This window comes from Rana temporaria, chromosome 9 (genome assembly GCF_905171775.1).
Source record: "Rana temporaria chromosome 9, aRanTem1.1, whole genome shotgun sequence".
NCBI lineage: Eukaryota > Metazoa > Chordata > Amphibia > Anura > Ranidae > Rana > Rana temporaria.
The window spans coordinates 97598318-97617502 of NC_053497.1; positions in this window are offsets into that span (position 1 = coordinate 97598318).

Below are 19185 nucleotides of genomic sequence, written 5' to 3' on the forward strand. Positions count from 1 at the left end.
AAGTGTGTACCTAATCCAATATCATAGTTATGTTAAAATACTGTACATATACATTTATAGACACTTTTTTTTATGACACAATTATCCCACCCTCAATGTGATAAATAGGTCAAGTTAAAAAGTTAATGCACAGATTTGCAGCCAAGAATTAGTTCTCTTAGCAGGGACTTTGATAAACAAATCCCATAATGATACGCTTATTAACTTTCTGAAAATGTTTATCAGTGTGGATGCTTTCCAGAATTATACATTATGTAATTAAAAAATGTTCTATAAAGGTCACTTAGGAATTCCCAACAACCTTGTAACATATTTTCCTTTCGTTGTGCTCTAATACTATTAGGTTAGGTGTTTTTTTTTTTTTACATATAGGTATAGCTAAGAAAGGTAAAACAAAAAAAGTTGAATTATTAGTTCATTAGCTGTCTCTAGTGGGTCAGACTTGGAGCTGCACCCTGAAAGTGTTGTGTAGAAAAATTCAAACCACTTTGCAAGACTCTAGGGAAAACCAGTCATTCATTAGACCCCTTATTTTCAGGGAACCCACACCAACCACTCTTAATTTAAAATTCCCAGAGCAACCCAGGGCATAGTTCATATCTTAATTGCTACACTTACTTCATATGCATATACCAGGCATGTCCAAAATATGTCCCGCAGGCCAATTGCAGCCCACATTCTGGTTTAATGTGCCCCCCCCTTGTAATTTGGATATATATATATATATATATATATATATATATATATATATATATATATATATATATATATATATTGAGTGTATTGGCGCGCTGCCTCGGATGGGACAGAGAGGGGGCAGGACGAGTACTGTCAGATTACATACAGGAGAATCTCCCGTTTACTCAGCGGCGTCTGTAAAAGGAAGTCTCGGCTGCCTTGTTCTGTCTTTCATACATTAAAGAAGCCGCTGCGTATACAAGAGATTCTCCTGTATGTAATCTGTTTGCGCTCGCCCCACCCCCTCCCTGTCCCCTCTGAGGCTGCAGATGGACATCGATCATGCTGAACTAATGGCATTGGAAAGGCTGCATTCATGGCAATGGTAAGGCTGCATTCATGGCAATGGGGAGGCTACAGTCATGGCAATGGTGAGGCTGCATTCATGGCAATGGTGAGGCTGCAGATGGGCACTGATTAGGCTGCATTGATGGGCACTGACCCTTATTTTGCTTCACAGTTCTTTATTTAAAATTAAAAAAAATTCCTGAAACTTCCCTCTTAAAGTGAAGGTGCATGTTATACGCCTGTACGTGTTATACGCCGATAAATATGGTATATCCAAATAAGATGCCCAAGCTCATCCTTAGTCCTGACAGCGCTCTGGGATTCATTGGGGGCCACAAAAGATATATATATCCAAATAACACGCCCAAGCTCTTCTCTTCACCACACACAGCCACAAAGGCAAGATAATTCTTGTTTGGCAGTGTATTAGTGCTCAGACGAACATACTTAGACCAAATTTTAATGGTTAAAAGAATGTCAGGCAAAATGGTTAGCCCTCACGTATGTTCACTTCATCAAATCTGGCCCTCTCTGAAAAAAGTTTAGCCAGCCCTGGTATATAATGTTGGCCAGTAACTCTGCTAAACTAGCTAAGTCATTATGGTTTCCTCCAATCTCTTTTCTTTAGTGAATGGAATATTGTACTGATGCCATTACATGTGTGAGCCTGTTATTTCCCTGACATATAACATCTGAAGCAGGGGAGTTGAGGGTTTGCTGTATGGTGACCAGGATGCTCTTTGGGTTGTATCCAATGTCCAAGAACTGTTGACCTCCTGACTTTTGGGGTCTATTTTTCCAGTATGTAGGTAGCAATTTTTCTGTGGTGATGGGGCAGTGGGACTGCATCAAGGATTGCTGGCACTTGTGGTTCACCTGTTACAAGACTGTGTCCCAACTTTTGATTTAGCCATTATTGTGGACTGTTTACTGTCCCATTTGTTTTCGCCACTTCTGCATGGTTTCATTATGTGTTATATTGAATGTAGTGTAATTTAAAAGCACAGTGTACATTTGTTTAATATTAAGAGATATAATATAAAGAGACAGCACATCTACATTTTTATTACAATCCAAGACATACGCATTTATTCATGTACTAATAAAGGCATCATGTTTACTTTGTGTAAATTCACTCTGCTGATTCTGCTTTGCATCCTTCATAGCATACATTCTTTTTCTGTAGTTTTATATACTACTAAAAATCATGTTACCCACAACATGACCAATTTCCAATTTTGAGAAAGCATACGTTGATATATATATATATATATAAATTTTTCTCGGCTCGTCGTAGTGTTGTACGTCACCGCGTTCTTATCGGAATTTCTGACCACATTTGTGTGACTGTGTGTATCCAACACAAGTTTGAGCCCACATTCCGTCGGAAAAAAAAACACGGTTTTCTTGTCGGAAATTCCGATCGTGTGTAAGCGGCATAACACTGCACACCCCTCTGAGCACTCCATCCCCACCGTGAAACATGGTGGTGGCAGTATCGTGTTGTGGGGATGTTTTTCTTCAGCAGGAACAGAGAAGTTGGTAAGAGTTGATGGGAAGTTGGATGGAGCCAAATACAGGGCAAACTTAGAAGAAAACCTGTTAGAGGCTGCAAAAGACTTAGGACTGTGGTGGAGGTTTACCTTTCAGCAGGACAATAACCCTAAACGTACAGCCAGAGCTACAATGGAATGGTTTAGATTAAATCATATTCATGTGTTAGAATGGCACGGTCAAAGTCCAGACTTAAATCCGTGGCAAGACTTGAAAATTGCCAATTCACAGACGCTCTCCATCCAATCTGACAGAGCTTGAGCTTTTTTGCAAAGAAGAATGGGCAAAATGTCACTGTCTAAATGTGCAGAGCTGGTAGAGACATACCCAAAAAGACTTGAAATTGCAGTGAAAGGTGGTTCTATAAAGTATTGACTTGGGGGGGGGGGGTGAATGCACGTCACACTTTTCCGTTTTTTTTTTTTTTTTTTTCGGAAACCATTTATCGTTTTCCTTACAGATATTATGGGAACATTATAATAAAATGTACCCCATACGGACAATCTAGTTATAGATGTTCCTGCAAAGCTTTTTATAATTCTGTTTGCTCCTGTGAAATAAAGCTGTATTGTGCATTTTTAGTGATACATCAGTCTTTCAATGCCCTTTTTCTGCTGTTTTCTTCAGTGATTAATGTTCATAGTATAGATCTTTGTGTGTAAGTTGGGTTTCCAAGTGTCTTCCTGACTTTAGTGTGCTGTCAGGAAGGTGATGGAGAAAAAATTGTCTAAGAACAGAAAGAACTAGATGTTAGTCAAAAAATCTATAGGTCCACGAGATGCCAATACCATTGTCCTTAAGAGATTAGCCATCTTAACTCGTATCTGTCCCATTGGAGGTGCTTAGGTAGAAATATACTGTACACGGTGCAAATATGTTCAGTAAGGCAAAGTAAAATGTGCAACATATAAAAGCCTATAGCAACAAATCCCCCAAAAAAATGTTTGCACTACAGTTTAATAAATTGACGTTCTGTATGGTTGCTATGGTTACTATACTTAGCATTGCATCACTGTCTTTGGTTTAGTACACTGCAGGACCACATGTTAAACAAAGCACAAAGTTGATAAATACACCATTTATTAATAATAAATATATTTTAGTACTTTGCACATTAGGTCAGGAAAGTGCTGCAAGCAAAAATTAGGTCTAATACTCTGGTCACAGCAACAATGCCCTGTGAACTCCTTAGTGCACCCCTAAAATGATTTATTTCTGTCTGTTCTGCATGCTTTATTTTGCTTAAATGTGTGTAGTAAAAAGTGTGCATCTATTCCATGAAACATTTAAAGCCAACCTTTTGCTAATCAGCAGGGCATTATTGATTCGAAACGTGTTCAGGGGGGTTGGACTGTTGCTGACTCAGGCCACTACGCCGTGTTTCTGAGCAGGGTTCCAACTCTCCAACATGCTACCAGCACAAAGTTGTAAACCCTTACAAATACCCAGTGAAGTAACCAGGGGCGGACTGACCATTCGGGCACTCAGGCACTGCCCGAGGGCCCCATGCCACTAGGGGGCCCCATCAGGGTTGCCAGCCTCAGTAAAACCAGGGACAGTATGTAAAAATATGTGTTTTAAAAAAAATTCTAAGATTATAGCTGCCCCGCCTCTCCAGTACCTTTTCAGTGTGTGTATGTGTATTCTGTGTGTATGTATACTGTGTGTCCGTGTGTGTATATTGTATATGTATCCTGTATGTGTGTGTGTGTGTGTGTGTATACTGTGTGGCCCCATAATCTATTGCCTGGGGCCCCCATAATCTCCTATTGCCCGGGAGCCCTATAATCTACTATTGCCTGGGGGCCCCATAATCTCCTATTGCCTGGGGGCCCCATAATCTCCTATTGCCCAGGGGCTCCATTAAATGTCAGTCCACCCCTGGAAGTAACTCACTTCAAGTAATACAGAGAGGTGAAACAATTATTTCAACATAAGTTGTACCTGTAGAATAGATGCAAAGGGATTTTAATTCAGGATTATAATGGTGCCCAAATAGATAGGAGATACAATTTTACTTGTGGGCTATGTTAGCCCACAACATTGGACTATGTTATGTCCAATAATATAGATTATCTTCTTCTGTTTTTCTTAATTCTGATTTAGCATGCCCCCTGTGGCTACACGGAACCCCCATTGTGGGACTGCTCGGGTGCATACCCTTTGTGGGGGCCTCCTTGGTAAGTGGGGTGGAATTTGCGGGGTGGGAGAAGTTATGAGTCACGACACACAATCTGTTTATCTTGTTCCTTGTGATATTCAATTTATTTTTGTTGTTTGATTATTGAAATGTTGTTTATGTATTTATTATTACTAGAGCCACTGCTGAATACTGGTGACCACATAATCCCCTGAAGAAGCCATTGTTTGGCGAAACATGTAGAGACCTGAAATGCAACAGTAACCATCCTATGCCTACGGATACTTTGGCCAGTATTAATGTTTTTATATCTACTCTGCTAATTTTTTACGCACTCTTTGTTTGCTTTTGTCGTATATTTATGTAATAAAATCTATGGGCCAGATTCACAGAAGAAATACGCCGGAGTATCTACTGATACTCCGGCGTATTTTCAAATTTGCCGCGTCGTATCTTAATTTGTGATTCACAAACAAGATACAACGGCATTTGGCTAAGATCCGACAGGCTTACGGCTTCGTACGCCTTCGGATCTTAGTTTTCTAGCGTCGGGTATGCAAATTAGCTTTTACGGCGATCCACGAAGGTACTCACGTGCGTTACTTCGTCGCAAGTCGTTTTTTCCCCTTCGCAAAGTTAAGCCTGCTTTTTCATGGCTTAACTTTAGACCAGCCATGTTAAAGTATGGCCGTCCTTCCCGCGTCGAATTTCAAATGTTTTTTTTCCTATGACGTCCGGGAATACGTTACGCACGTCGCCGTTCAAACAATACGTCGGGGCGCCGTAATTTCGCGCAAAGCACGTCGGGAAATTTCCTAACGAAGCATGCGCAGAACGTTTGGCGCGGGAGCGCGCCTAATTTAAATGGTACACGCCCCATTTGAATTAGGCGGGCTTGCGCCGGACGGCTTTACGTTACACCGCCGTAAGTTTACACGCAAGTGCTTGGTAAATCAGGCACTTGCGCTGAAAACTTGCAGCGGTGTAACGAAAAGACAATACGTTACGTCGCCGCGATTCTTTATGAATCTGGCCCTATATCTTTTAAGTAAAATTGTATCTCCTATGTATTTGGGCACCATTATAAGCCCCTATTAAAATCCCTTTGCATCTATTCTATCAATACAAGGGATGAGGTGCTGGATTTCATGAGGTCACTCAATTCACACCCCACTACCAAATACGTTTTACCTGTTTATCTCCAGCAATCTCTTCTCTAAAGCCATCTAAAATACAAATTTTACACTGCTTTTGAGACCTGAGTGGAGGAAATGGACACACCTCCCTCTACACAATTTCATATCGAAGTATGCACAGCTGAGGATGTCAATAACAGGCTATGCACTGGAGCTTTCCTTCTATTTGGAGTCAGCATAGCCTGTCAGAAATGACTCATGCACATAGCAGTGGAAGAAGGTAGTAGACAGAAATCACACTGGTCATTTTGGATGGAGGCAAGTACACTCTATAGGAGGATACACTTTGTTCATTTTTCATGTCAGAGGTTTAACACCACTTTAAGCCTTGATGCAGGACAAAGCAACAAAAAAAATGTAAGAGCTGCATATTTTCTTACTATATATGCAGTCTGTCTGTATTACAATGATATATACAGAGCATTCATTTGGGCTTTAATGATAGCTCTGTATATAGGTCAGATTGCATGCTGCCTCTAATACAGAATTCTGATTTTAATTTCATGACAATAATCATGAAAACTAAATGCCAACAAGATAGAATGAGCATGAGAAAGGGAATTATCATTATATGCCTAGGGCAGCGTCACTTTCATGCAACACATGTACAGTATACACTTTAGTACTTTGAAATGTGATACAGTTTTGTCAGTCTAGATTTAAATTATCTAAGTATTTTTAGATAAGGATAAATCTGCCCCAAGCAGCCTGCCTGGAGATGCTAGCCAGATGGTTAAAAAAAAACATTCCATTATTTCTCATCTTCGTAGACATGCATACAGAATACATTCGGTATATCCTCCAGCTAGACAAAATGGTTGTTTATTGAGATTAGTCAGACTACTATCTTGGCATTTTTATCAGAAAAGTTAACAGTACATGTCCTATTACAAAAAAGTCATCCATGCATCTCCAATAATTTATTCCACTGTCTGATAGCTATAAATAAAGTACAAAGGGGGTTTATTTTATTAGAAATATCAGTCTGTTAGATGTCAGAAATATCACCTCTACTCCTATTCATCATCTATTTAACATTAAGATATGTTGAAAGACATAGAAAGACGGGGCGATCGCCAATCTGAATCTAGCAAGCAGACAGATGGTTAAAGCCTCATAAACAAAAACAGCTACTGGTATGTGCTGAGAGTTCCCTGGCACCTGGTGAACTGTCCATGTTTCGGGCCAAATGATTCAATTGCCAGCAGTAAGTAAAGTACTATCTCCACCATGCACTGCTCCACACTGAATTGAATAGGGGTTGCAGAATCAGTTGGAGTTGACAAGGCAGACCTCTGTCCTGAATGGCCCCAGCACTGAAGTACTGAAAGATGTCAGCACTTCAACCACAAGTGGCAGGTGCACAGCAGTGCTTTGATCACACATTTCCAAATATCAGAAAATTCCTATAATTTTGTAACACCATGATTGCATGAACATCTGTCCAGACAAACCAGAGTTTTCCACTTAATCAAAATTAGACTTGGACAAATTAGTCAAATCTTTTTCATATAAGATTTTTTTAAACATAGAGAAATTCCGCTGACCCTGTCAGAAGTATACCCTGAAGTGCCCTCACTGAAGCATACATACCACAAGTTGAGAACCTCTGATGACCAAATTATGCCAAACATGCTAAGACAGCGATGTTTATTTATTTGTGTCATTGCTTTGAAACACAGCACACTGGCACACTGGTAAAAAGACATACCATTGTGGGGCACAATAAAAAAATGTGTATAGGCTACAGTGAATTTCACTGTATATTGGGAACCTGTAAAGATTATGAAGGACCACTGAAGTCTCCATTTAACTTTAGAGGAAGACATTATCTGAGTATCAAAGCTAGCATTCACTCTGGTGCATCCCTATTACTAGGGTTGTCCCGATACCACTTTTTTAAGACCGAGTACAAGTACCGATACTTTTTTTCAAGTACTCGCCGATACCGAATACCGATACTTTTTTTTAATCTCATGTGACAGCAGCACATGTGTCAGTATTTTTTTTTTTTTTTTACCTTTAACAATTTGTTTTTAATTTTTTACAATATTTTTTTTACAATTTTTATTTTATTTATAATGCTTTCTTTCTTTTTTAAGGGGGGGGGGGGGTGGACCGTGTCAGTGTGTGTTTTCTTTTATTTTTTCATTATTTTCTACAATAATTTTTTTATTCTTTTTTTTATTATTATTATTATTATTCTTTATTTTATTTTTAATTTTTTCAGCCCTGTTGGGGGGCTTTGGTGAGATATCAGGTGTCTTAACAGACCTCTGATATCTCCCCTTTGAGACAGAGAAAGGGACTAGGGACACATGTTCCCCTGTCCCTTTCTCAGCAGCATCAGCTGCGCTGAAAATGAATGGAGTGAAGACAGCGTCTTCTCTTCATTCATAAACTGAAACATTGTAATCACAGTTTACGATGTTTCAGTTATGTGAATGGACCGAGTCAGTAATCACTGACTCGGTCCATTCGGAGCAGTAAGGAGCTGGATTTATCGCCTCCTACCCCGCTCTCCATCCTGACAGTTCCAGGGGGTGGAGGAGGAGCACGGAAGGGGAGAGAAACACGGAGGAATACACGGCGGGAATACACGGCAATACACGGAGAAATACACGGTGGGAATAGACGGCAATACACGGAGGAATACACGGCAATACGGGGAGGAATACACGGCAGGAATACACAGCAATACACAGAGGAATGCACGGCGGGAATACACAGAGGAATACACAGCAATACACGGAGGAATACATGGCGGGAATACACGGCAATACACGGTGGGAATACATGGCGGGAATACACAGCAGAATACACTGTATAGCGGTGATTGGTGCCTGTAACTTCCCCATGCACTGATCACCCCTGACAGTACAAGTATTGGGTGAAGCATCGGGAGCATTTTCCCAAGTACTCGGGCAAATGCTTGGTATCGGTCCCGATACCGATACTAGTATCGGTATCGGGACAACCCTACCTATTACTGAAAAAAAATACACCTGGTTATATGAGCTCAGAAACATTCATTAGGCTCTCTTTCCATAACAAAAGCCTTTTTAAGCCTCATACACACGATCAGATTATCTGACGGGAATTGTGTGATGACAGGCTATTTCCACGGATAAATGTGGGATAGCATGCTTTAAAATTGTCTACCAACAACTGTGTGTTGTTGGATTTTCCGATCGTGTGTACACAAGTCTGTCGGACAAAACTCCAAAGTACAAACACGCATGCTCAGAAGCAATGCTCACCATAACACAAAGAGCTAAAAAAAAACATGTAGATTCCTGTTTGTTGGCCGAAATTTTTTGCCGTTTGTATGAAAGACAAGTTACTGGCCAACGCCCTTGGGACAAAAGTCCTACACTTTGTCCACAGGGAATTCGATTGTGTGTAGGCTTTAAGCACATGAGGCTTTAGGCAAATCAAAAACTGCCTATAAATACAACAAAAACAATGCATGTTGTGGAAAAATCTACTGTAATTACATAAATGCCACTAAAAACAATGTCGCTTCCTGGTTCTTTTTATAAATTCTTTATTTGTTTCAAGGATTACTTTACAGGATAGTACATTTCATCTCATCTACTTAATTGAACCAGCTTCCTGGTTATAAACTGGGGCTACTATGCAAATGTAGTTTTTGGTTGGGCTGTAGGCAGCTCAGACTGATTGTACAGTTTATCTGGACTTTTCCTAATCTCAATTAGGTTGTGCATTTCTCAATGTCACCAGTGGGTGTCACTGGTACCACAGGCCAGTATGAGATAGTACAACTAGGTTAAGCTATGAATATTTATTTTTCTTCCAGCCAACCCAGTAGGAGGTTCTTGGCCACTGGTGCATTCTGGGAGAGGATATATATTTGGGCTGGGCCATGTACTTGTTCTCTTGCCTCAGGCACTCCTGGCCTAGGGATGTGCTGCAGAAAAGGGGCTCTGCAAGTAGGCTCAGAAGCCTTTCTGGAGCCTACTAATCCTGAGGTGGTCTTTAGACTGGCTTACCCGGCATGGAAGAAGCCAAGCCAAATAGAGAAGATCCACGGAAGGGCAATTGCTGGAGAGAGCCAGGAAGAAGGCTGGTCTCTCAGAAGGGCCTGGTGACTCATTTGGAGGACACACCTACATCTACATCTTGTGCTTACAGTGTTGCAAGGTTGGCTTAAAGGTTCTGACACTGTGAAGCTGAAAATGTGTTTGGGGTATTGCCGGGTTGACGTAAAGTGGTTGTTAAGCCACTCTAACATGTATACACCCTCAGCACTGCCTCCTATTGCAGTGTCCCCCTCTGTGTGTGATTTTATGAAAATAAATGCTGAAAATACTTAATTTCACAGCTAAGATTGCGATCACATGACTGGCCAGCTTTCTCCTTTCCTCCTCTGACAGATGTAGCGGAAGGGGCTGAGAGTCAGGAGGAGAGGAGAAGAGAGCCCATCATGTGATCATGATCTCGGCTATGAAATTAGGTATTTACAGCATTTATTTTTATAAATTACAGAGGGGGACACTACAATAGGAGGCAGTGCTGGTGGTGTATACAGGTTAGTGTCATGCACGCAGCAGGAGGGGGCACTGTCACAAGCAGACAGGCATAGAGGGGAGGGGGAGGAGGACACAGGAGCAGAGAGGAGAGCAGATAGCAGGGCTGTAGATGACGGAGGCACGTAAACTGACCACAGTGTCAGGACCATGATACACTGTGGTCAGTTTACATAGGGGAGGGTAGAAACTGGCAGGATCAACCACGTTTTTAAGATGTTATAGGGGGCAAAATTACACACCACAAACGCTGTGCTGTAGAACATGCTTTAAAGGAGGGGTGGTTGACAAATTGCTTTAAAGGTTCTGGTACTGTGAAGCTGTACTTTTGCTGGATCCAAGGAGTCTGTAGGTGATCTGCTTCTGGTATATGAGACTCCTAACCCTCTCTACATTCTACATTAAAGCTTTGAAAAGACCAAAAATCATTTGGGAATCCCGACGGGAAAAAGGAGAGCCAGTTCTCTTTTTTTTTTGCCGGCAGTTTTTGGCAGTTTTCCCTTCGGAAAAACTGCAAGGGATTCCTGGCCAAAAACTCTCATCGCAGTTTTCCCGTCGGAAATCCCGGCTGTGTGTACGAGGCATGACCATATAGTTAGTCTTTATCTTGTCTAATAAATAACATTTTCCCATTCAAATTGACATTTAGTAAGTGATTATTTTTAAATGTAAGTGTAACCTATGAGACAAGGTCATTGAAAGCACAAACCGTTCATATAATAATGGACACATTAATGAACATGATTGCGCTATTTCAGGGGTCTGATCTAACACATAAGATAAAAAAGGATTGTAAAAATACTGTAGGCTAGCATAAAATTCTCATGATTACTGTATATTTTTTACATTTTACTTAACCCTAAAGCAAGGCATCTCCTGAAAGTGAAGTGAATATATTGTAGCTGTAATAATACTTGTGTATTAGATTTTTCATTCTATTAAGGGCTCAGTATGTATTATGGGGAAATGGGAGCTAAGTTATACCTGATGGCACAAGTAATACTGTGCATGGCCTGTGGATAGAAGGAAGAAGTCTGGCGTTTACTGTTAATTGCCTGCTGTTATAATTAAGCTGTAGTTCTTTATTATTGTGTACGTGTCACACTGCATCGTAACAATAAGGAAAGCTGTTTGCAAGCAGGCATGAGCTACCTTGAGCCTTTGGATCTTTGCTTATCCGGTGAGCGTTACAGTCGCTGTAACCCAGCTTATCAACAAGCCATTTAGCACAGCTTTGATGCTGATCATAGACAAGCCATACTTATTAATTACACGGTTACATTTTAGGAAGCAGGGACATCCATGCTGTTCTAATCTGTGTGAATCCTATGGAGAATCTTCATGGCTTCAATTCAATCTTTGTAAACCACTGAGGAATGTTCATATAATGTCTAATTAAATTACCTATTTATCTAACATTTTACACTACTGTCATGATATATTGCACTCAGCATAATCTGTGAAGTCCTAACCTTTCCCCTCTACAACTTGACATTGCAAAGTACCAAACCAAATGTATAAGATCATAATTAGTCGTATATATATATATATATATATATATATATATATATATATATATATATATATAATTTGGATAGAGTAAGAAATTCTTAACAGTTCTGCCAGAGTTTTAAATTTATCTGTGACCCTTTTGGGGAGATTTTCTATTACTTCCTGTCAGGACTTTTTTTCTCTGAAAATAGATGCAGGAACTCAACCATGACCCCCCAAACCCCCCTTGACCCCCACACACACCCTCCAAACAGCACCAAATACTGGGTGTGGTCATATTTCACTAACAGTGGGAGGGTCTTAACCATTTGGTGCCCAGAGTACGTCATATGACGTCCCGGGCTTTGTTGTGGTATATCTGAATGATGCCTGCAGCTACAGGCATCGATCAGATATTGCCGTTTCAGCCGGCAATTCCCTGCACCATAAGAATGATCATAGTGGCTGTTCCACCGATTGATCGTTCTTACGGGCGGTGAAAGGGGACGCCCCCCCCCTTCCGCTGCTCTCCAGTGCTTCTCCCGACTGACCGCTGCGAACGGTGAGTCGGAGACAGGATCCTCCGACCCCGGATGCTGATCATAGAGATTTCCAGTGGACCAGATGGTCGCCAGGGTCTCTATGATCGTGGTAGGCCGGGCATGATGCTATGACATCATGCCCGGCCTCTGCATTCAAAAAAACAGTGCTGCTTCAGCTGTGAATAAATAAAAAAATTAAGTAAAATTAACAATAAAAAAAATTACATTTTAATGTGCCCCTGTCCCTGTGTGCTCGCACGCAGAAGTGACCGCATACGTAAGTCCCGCCCACATATGAAAACGGTGTTCAAACCACACATGTGAGGTGGAGCGAGAGTTGCTGACGTCACCACGCCCCCAGCTGATCGGTCAGAGCCGAGGCTGGTTTGTTTGTTTGCATACGCTTCCTATGTTTTGATACTTTATCACTTGTGAAGCTTTTAGATGTCAGTCCTTTTCCTTTGAATGGAATAAAGAGAAACATTTTTTAATCAATACTGCACTATGGAGCGCTTTTTCTCCTTCTTACCTACACGTTCCCACAATTTTGTTTGAGGCTGGTCTATCCCGGGATTATTTGATAGGAGACCACGGAAGTTTTCCTTTGGAACTAAAACAGAGGAGTGGACCAGGAGTAACCGCTTTGAATCAACCATGGACATCTGTGTCTCTGAGCCTGTCTGATCTCTGCAGGGATCCAACGGATCTGGTAAGCGGCCACTTATTTTCTTTATTCGTGGGGATTTTGTATGAAGTTATCTGCATCCATTCAGTCATCAGACAGAAGACTAAGACCCTGTATGAGCCATTGCACTGATGTGAATTCATAAGGACACTTTCCTAGTTTTTATTACATACCTTTTGTTGCACAGCAATAAGGACATTTTGAATGTATCTCATCATTCATTCATTCTCCATTGTGTATATGAATTTTTTTACATGCAATTTTTATTGCTCAATTTGGTTGCGCACTTTCTTTCACTTTTACACGTAACTTCATCTTTCACATTATGCAAAAAAATCGGGCTAACTTTACTGTTTTTTTTTTAAAGCATGAAACTTGTTTGAAAAATTGCTGCGCAAATACTGTGCGAGATAAAAAGTTGCAATGACCGCCATTGTATTCTCTAGGGTCTCTGCTAAAAAAACATATATAGTGTTTAGGGGTTCTAAGTAATTTTCAAGCAAAGAAATTATGATTTTTACATGTAGGAGCGAAGTGTCAGAATTGGCCAGCCTTCAAGTGGTTAAAGGGCATTGAACACCAGAAGTTAATTATGTACATAGTGCAGTGTTCATAAGTGTGCTATGTGCAGAGTTTGGGCATGCGCTGCATACAGAATGCAGAGTTCTGGTGTGCGCTACACACAGAGTGCAACGTTCAGCCTTCTTCCACAGCTGTTTACCTCTGCACCCCTCAACCACATCTCGCTTTCTGTCCTCTTCCTAGTTGGCTCTAGGACCTTCCTGCACACTGTAAATGGCTCCGCCTCTCTCACTTGCAGGGAGATCATCCATCTGCACTGCACCCCAGGCACCCACATCTCCCTTATCCCCATTCTGCACTCAGTGGGAGCCGCTCAGGAGACCAGATTTGTGGGAGCTGCTAAGAGACAAGCTGTCACTTGTAAGTCAGACTGTGTTTACAAGTGATAGTGCTGAGCAGGGAGCAAAGGGCCTGAGCCGGAGGTGGGGCAACTGAGTTCCACCAAGTTCCAGCTGAAAAAAATCCCAGCTTCCTGTTCCTGTGACACACATGCACAAATTGGGGGGTGTAGCAGGCACAAGAGCAGGACAGAAATAAAAACTCTGTCAGAGGTTCAACCCTTTCCCCTTTTTCTACAATGTGGTTTTGTTGGTTGTGCCCATCAAAGAGATTTGTTCTATTGGTTTGAGGTCAGGACTCTGTGCAGGCCACTTAAGTTCCTCATCCCAAACTCCCTCATCCATGTCTTTATGGACCTTGCTTTGTGCACTGGTGCGCAATCATGTTGGAACAGAAAGGGGCCATCCCCAAACTATTACCACAAAGTTGGGAGCATAAAATTGTCCAAAATGTCTTGGTATGCTGACACCTTAAGAGTTCCCTTCACTGGAAGCACAAGCCCAACCCCTGAAAAACAACCCCACATCATAATCCATCCTCCATCAAATGATTTAGACCAGTCTGCAAAGCAAGGTCCAAAAATACATGGATAAGCGCGTTTGGGGTGGAGGAACTTGACTTGCCTGCACAGAGTCCTGACTTCAACCTGATAGAACACTTTTGGGATGAATTAGAGTGGAGACTGCAAGCCAGGCCTTCTCATCAAATTTGCTTCTGGAAGAACAGTCAAACATTCCCATAGACACACTCCTAAACCTTGTGGACAGCCTACCCAGAAGAGTTGAAGCTGTTATAGCTGCAAAGGGAGGGCCAACTCAATATTGAACCCTACAGACCAAGACTGGGATGCCATTAAAGTTCATGTGCGTGTAAAGACAGGCATCCCAATATCACTCAGGCCCAGATTCACAAAGCACTTACGCCGACGTATAACACGTTACGCCGACGTAAGTGCAAATCTGCGCCGGCGTATGTGTGCGGCAGACCCACGAACCAACATGCGACGGCGTAGGGTGGGCGCACATATGGGCTGGGTGCATGGTGCTGCTCCCATTGATTAGCCATGCAAACATGCAAATGAGGGAAATAAGCCGATTCACGAACGTGCGTGTGCCCGGCGCATGCTACGCGAGATGCGCTTAAGTTGTACGTCCGGCGTAAAGTTATTCCCCATAAATGAGGTGCAACCCGGCAACAGACATGCACAGGTCTGCACCAGGGAACACAAGCCGGCATATTGTGCGCTGGACGTGTGTCTGGCTGGGCGTACGTTATGTTCACGGTGTACACTGTGATCCGGCGTAGCTTAGGCAGTTGTGCTGGCGTGGTTGTGAGCAGGGGGGTGCTGTGCATGCGTCCACGTCACGGCACATGCGCAGTTCGCGTATATGTACCTGTCTGGCGCTCGGCCCATCATTTGCATGGGGTCACGCCTCATTTGTATGGGGTCATGCCGGCGTACGCCTTCGAAACCCACGCCACGCTGGCGCAGCGTTGGGCGCACTGGCTTACTGAATGCAATGCTTGCCTCTCCGCGCTACGTTGGCGTGGCGTACAGTGTTTGCTCTACGGCGGTGTTTGCTCTTCTGGGTCCAGAACTACTTGGGCTCAAAGGAAGTGGGCTGAAGGATGCTCCCCATCAGACTGTGGTATCTAGTACTGCAGGAAAAATCTCTGGGGAAGGCGAACATTGCAGAGTAAGTTATCTTTATTGGGCTATTCATTTTTATCTTTTTGTTTTGTCTGAGGTTCTGCTTTAAAATAAGAACTTCATTAAACACTATTACTGATGTCCTTATAACATTCACATTATAATAATAAAAAAAAAAAAAAATGAACTCCTATGAAAACAAATTAATTGTGTTTAACCACTTGACCTCTGGAAGATTTCCCCCCCTTTCTGACCAGGCCACTTTTTGTGATACGGCAATGCACTACTCGAACTGACAATTACACAGTCATACAATGATGTGATGTCAAAGAAAATTCGATTTTTTTTTCCCCCGCAAATAGAGCTTTTTTTTGGTGGTATTTGAGCACCACTGTTGTTAATTTTTTACGTTATAAACAAAAATAGACTGACAATTTGAGGGGGAAAAAAACGATATTTTTTATTTTCTGCTAAAAATGTCCAATAAAAAAAAATCTGAAAATGTCTTCAAAAATGTAGGCCAATGTGTATTCTGCTACATGTTTTTGGTAAAAAAAAATCTCAATAAGTGTATATTGATTGATTTACGCAAACGTTATAGCGTCTACAAACTACGGGATATATACTGGAATTGTTTTCTATATATATATATATATATATATATATATATATATATATATATATATATATATATATATAGATAGATAGATCTCTTAATAATGGCGGCAATCCCTTATAGTGGGACTGCGATATTGTGGTGGACATTCAGACACTTTGCAGGAATCAGTGACACTAATACAGTGTTTAGTGCTAAAAATATGCACTGTCACTGTAATAATGACACTGGCTGGAAAGGGCGATCGAAAGGGTAACTGTGTGACTAGTCAGTGTTTTTGTTTACTATGTGTGTTGCTTTTATTAGGGGAAGTGATGGATTTAAGTCCCTGCTTTGTAGGAACACAGAATCCATCCCCCCACTCCCCCTATCAGAATAGGACTCTGTCTTGTTTACCTAGTCAGTACTCTGTTCTGAGTCTCTGCCCGACGATCGGAGGGTGCCATCAGATGTCAAGTGCCTGGCACCCGCAGATTGGCTTCTGCTGTGAATAATCGCCCCCTGCAGATGGAAGTGTGGGATCACGTATATATACAGGTGGACCAGCACACAGCTGCCGCCCTGTAGCAGTAAAACTGCCTTAGGGTGGTCAGCAAGTGGTTACATTTGTAAACAATCCCTACTTCCAGGCTGCAATACAACCTTCCCTTACTCTGGTCTTTGTAGTCAGCATTAAGTATTGGATTAACTTGGCATAAACAGATAATATTGTAGGGTATATGTTAGCTGCTAACCTATGGAAAGGGCCAATGATAAACTGTACATTGTTGCGTTATATTGGCTGTTTTACTGTCCTCATTTCCAGCTTTTTCTTTAGTGCAAAAGTATATAGAGTAATTTATACACTATCATTAGTAAAGAACAAACAGAAAGTGCACAAGCATCGAATGACATCTTTATTAAAAAATAAATAAAAAAATTTATTACATTAAAAAATTAATTAAAATAGTAAAAAATTCTTTATAGACCTTTATATCACATAAAATAGCATCTACGAAGAGAACTGCTCAATTCTTACTGCACAGAAAAAAATCCCTGAAGTGGATCCTGTTAGAAAGCTTGCAGACACTGCCTCTAGCATGCACAACCACTGACCGGTTTCAGGGTTGGACCCACTTCATCAGAGCTCTGATGTCTCGGTGTCACAGGGGCTACACACGTAACAGGAAAGTAGCAGCGTGGCAGGGAGACAATTTCGAAAGGAAGCTTCAAGGAGTCAGTCTATAAAAAAACAAAACAAACAAATCCATGTTAAGTTATTAGTATTTGTTTTAGGAAAACAAAATATAACTTTTATACCACATTTAGACTGAAGCAAGAGTAAAGAGAACTCAAATACTACCGTACAACTAGAGTAGTGAGAGTACATGGCTGGAGATTAACATTCTATTTCTTCAATGAGTAGGACTTCCAAATATCTGCCTTTACTATTGCATATGAATTTGTTGCAAACTGTAAGGGGCTCAGCAAGCTAAACACTGACATCTACAGGCCAAAGGACAGATTACAAGACATTTCCACCTAGGGAACAATGCAACCTTCAAATAGATAAAAATATCAATTGGCTTTGTGGAACATTTACAAATGAGAGATTTATTAAAACATGTGCCAGGTGTTTAAAAAAAATTATTAACCCACTTTAATGCAATTGAGATCTTAAATTATGTTTGCTTTGATCATTATGAATTTAAGTCATTTTTGTATCTATGAGCATTGAATAACAGAAACTAATGTTTCAATTAAGGTCTACAGAAAAATAATATCCCTGTTTTTAATGTGCTATTTCATTTTCAGCATCTGCCTCGTGTAAAGTGATAATTCATCACTGCTTCAAAACTGCAGTAAGTTTTAAGTGAAAAGCCGATGATGCTAAATATCTTTTAGTAACATGCATGTATCTTTGCACACAAATGCTCCATTAGCTCTCGTTTTCAGGAACTTTCATAGAAACTACTATTACATTAATATATAACTCCTGATAAGTTGAAACAATGGTTCCCACAGTCCTCTGATTTGTGTTGGCTTTGTTATCAAGAGATTTGTTCTCTGGTGCAGATTTGGTGGAAATGCCCTCTAATAACCCCATGTTGGCAGGAAATTTGTGCATTGATAAAAATTATTACTGATACTAATATTAAATTGACACCAGTCTGTTGCTTACTTCATACTTCTGACTGCTCTATGAAAAAATAAAAAAAATCTTTAACAAGATACATATTTATAGCAGCTAAAGTCCTAATACTATACAGTAATATTGGATTGGTCTTGTATGGATTTTTTGGGGGAACCCTGCGTCCTTTTTTTTAAAAGACACAGGGTTTACCCTTAATATTCATACCAGACCTGAAGTGCCTGATATGGAATTTGGGGGGACCCCCACACATTTTTTTTTATTTTGGTTCCCTGCACAAGAAAAAAAGTCATTTAAAACTACTCGCGCTATTAATGAATTGTCAGGTCCCGGCAATACAGAAAAAAGTCGTTGAAAAAAAATGTCAGGAGTTACCTTTAATATTCATACCAGACCCAAAGGGCCTGGTAATGGACTGGGGGGGGGGACCCTTGTAATTTTTTTCAATTACTTTTCTCTGTATTGCCGGGACCGACAATTCATGAATAGCTGGGAGTAGTTTTAAATTACATTTTTTTCTTCAGAAATTACACTTTGTGCAGGAACAATTTTAAACACGGCAAACATGCATACTTTAGACACGCCCCAGGTACGAAATTTAAAGGAATATTTCACTTTTATTGTTTGACTTTAAGCATTATTAAAATCACTGCTCCCGAAAAAACTGCAGTTTTTAAAGCTT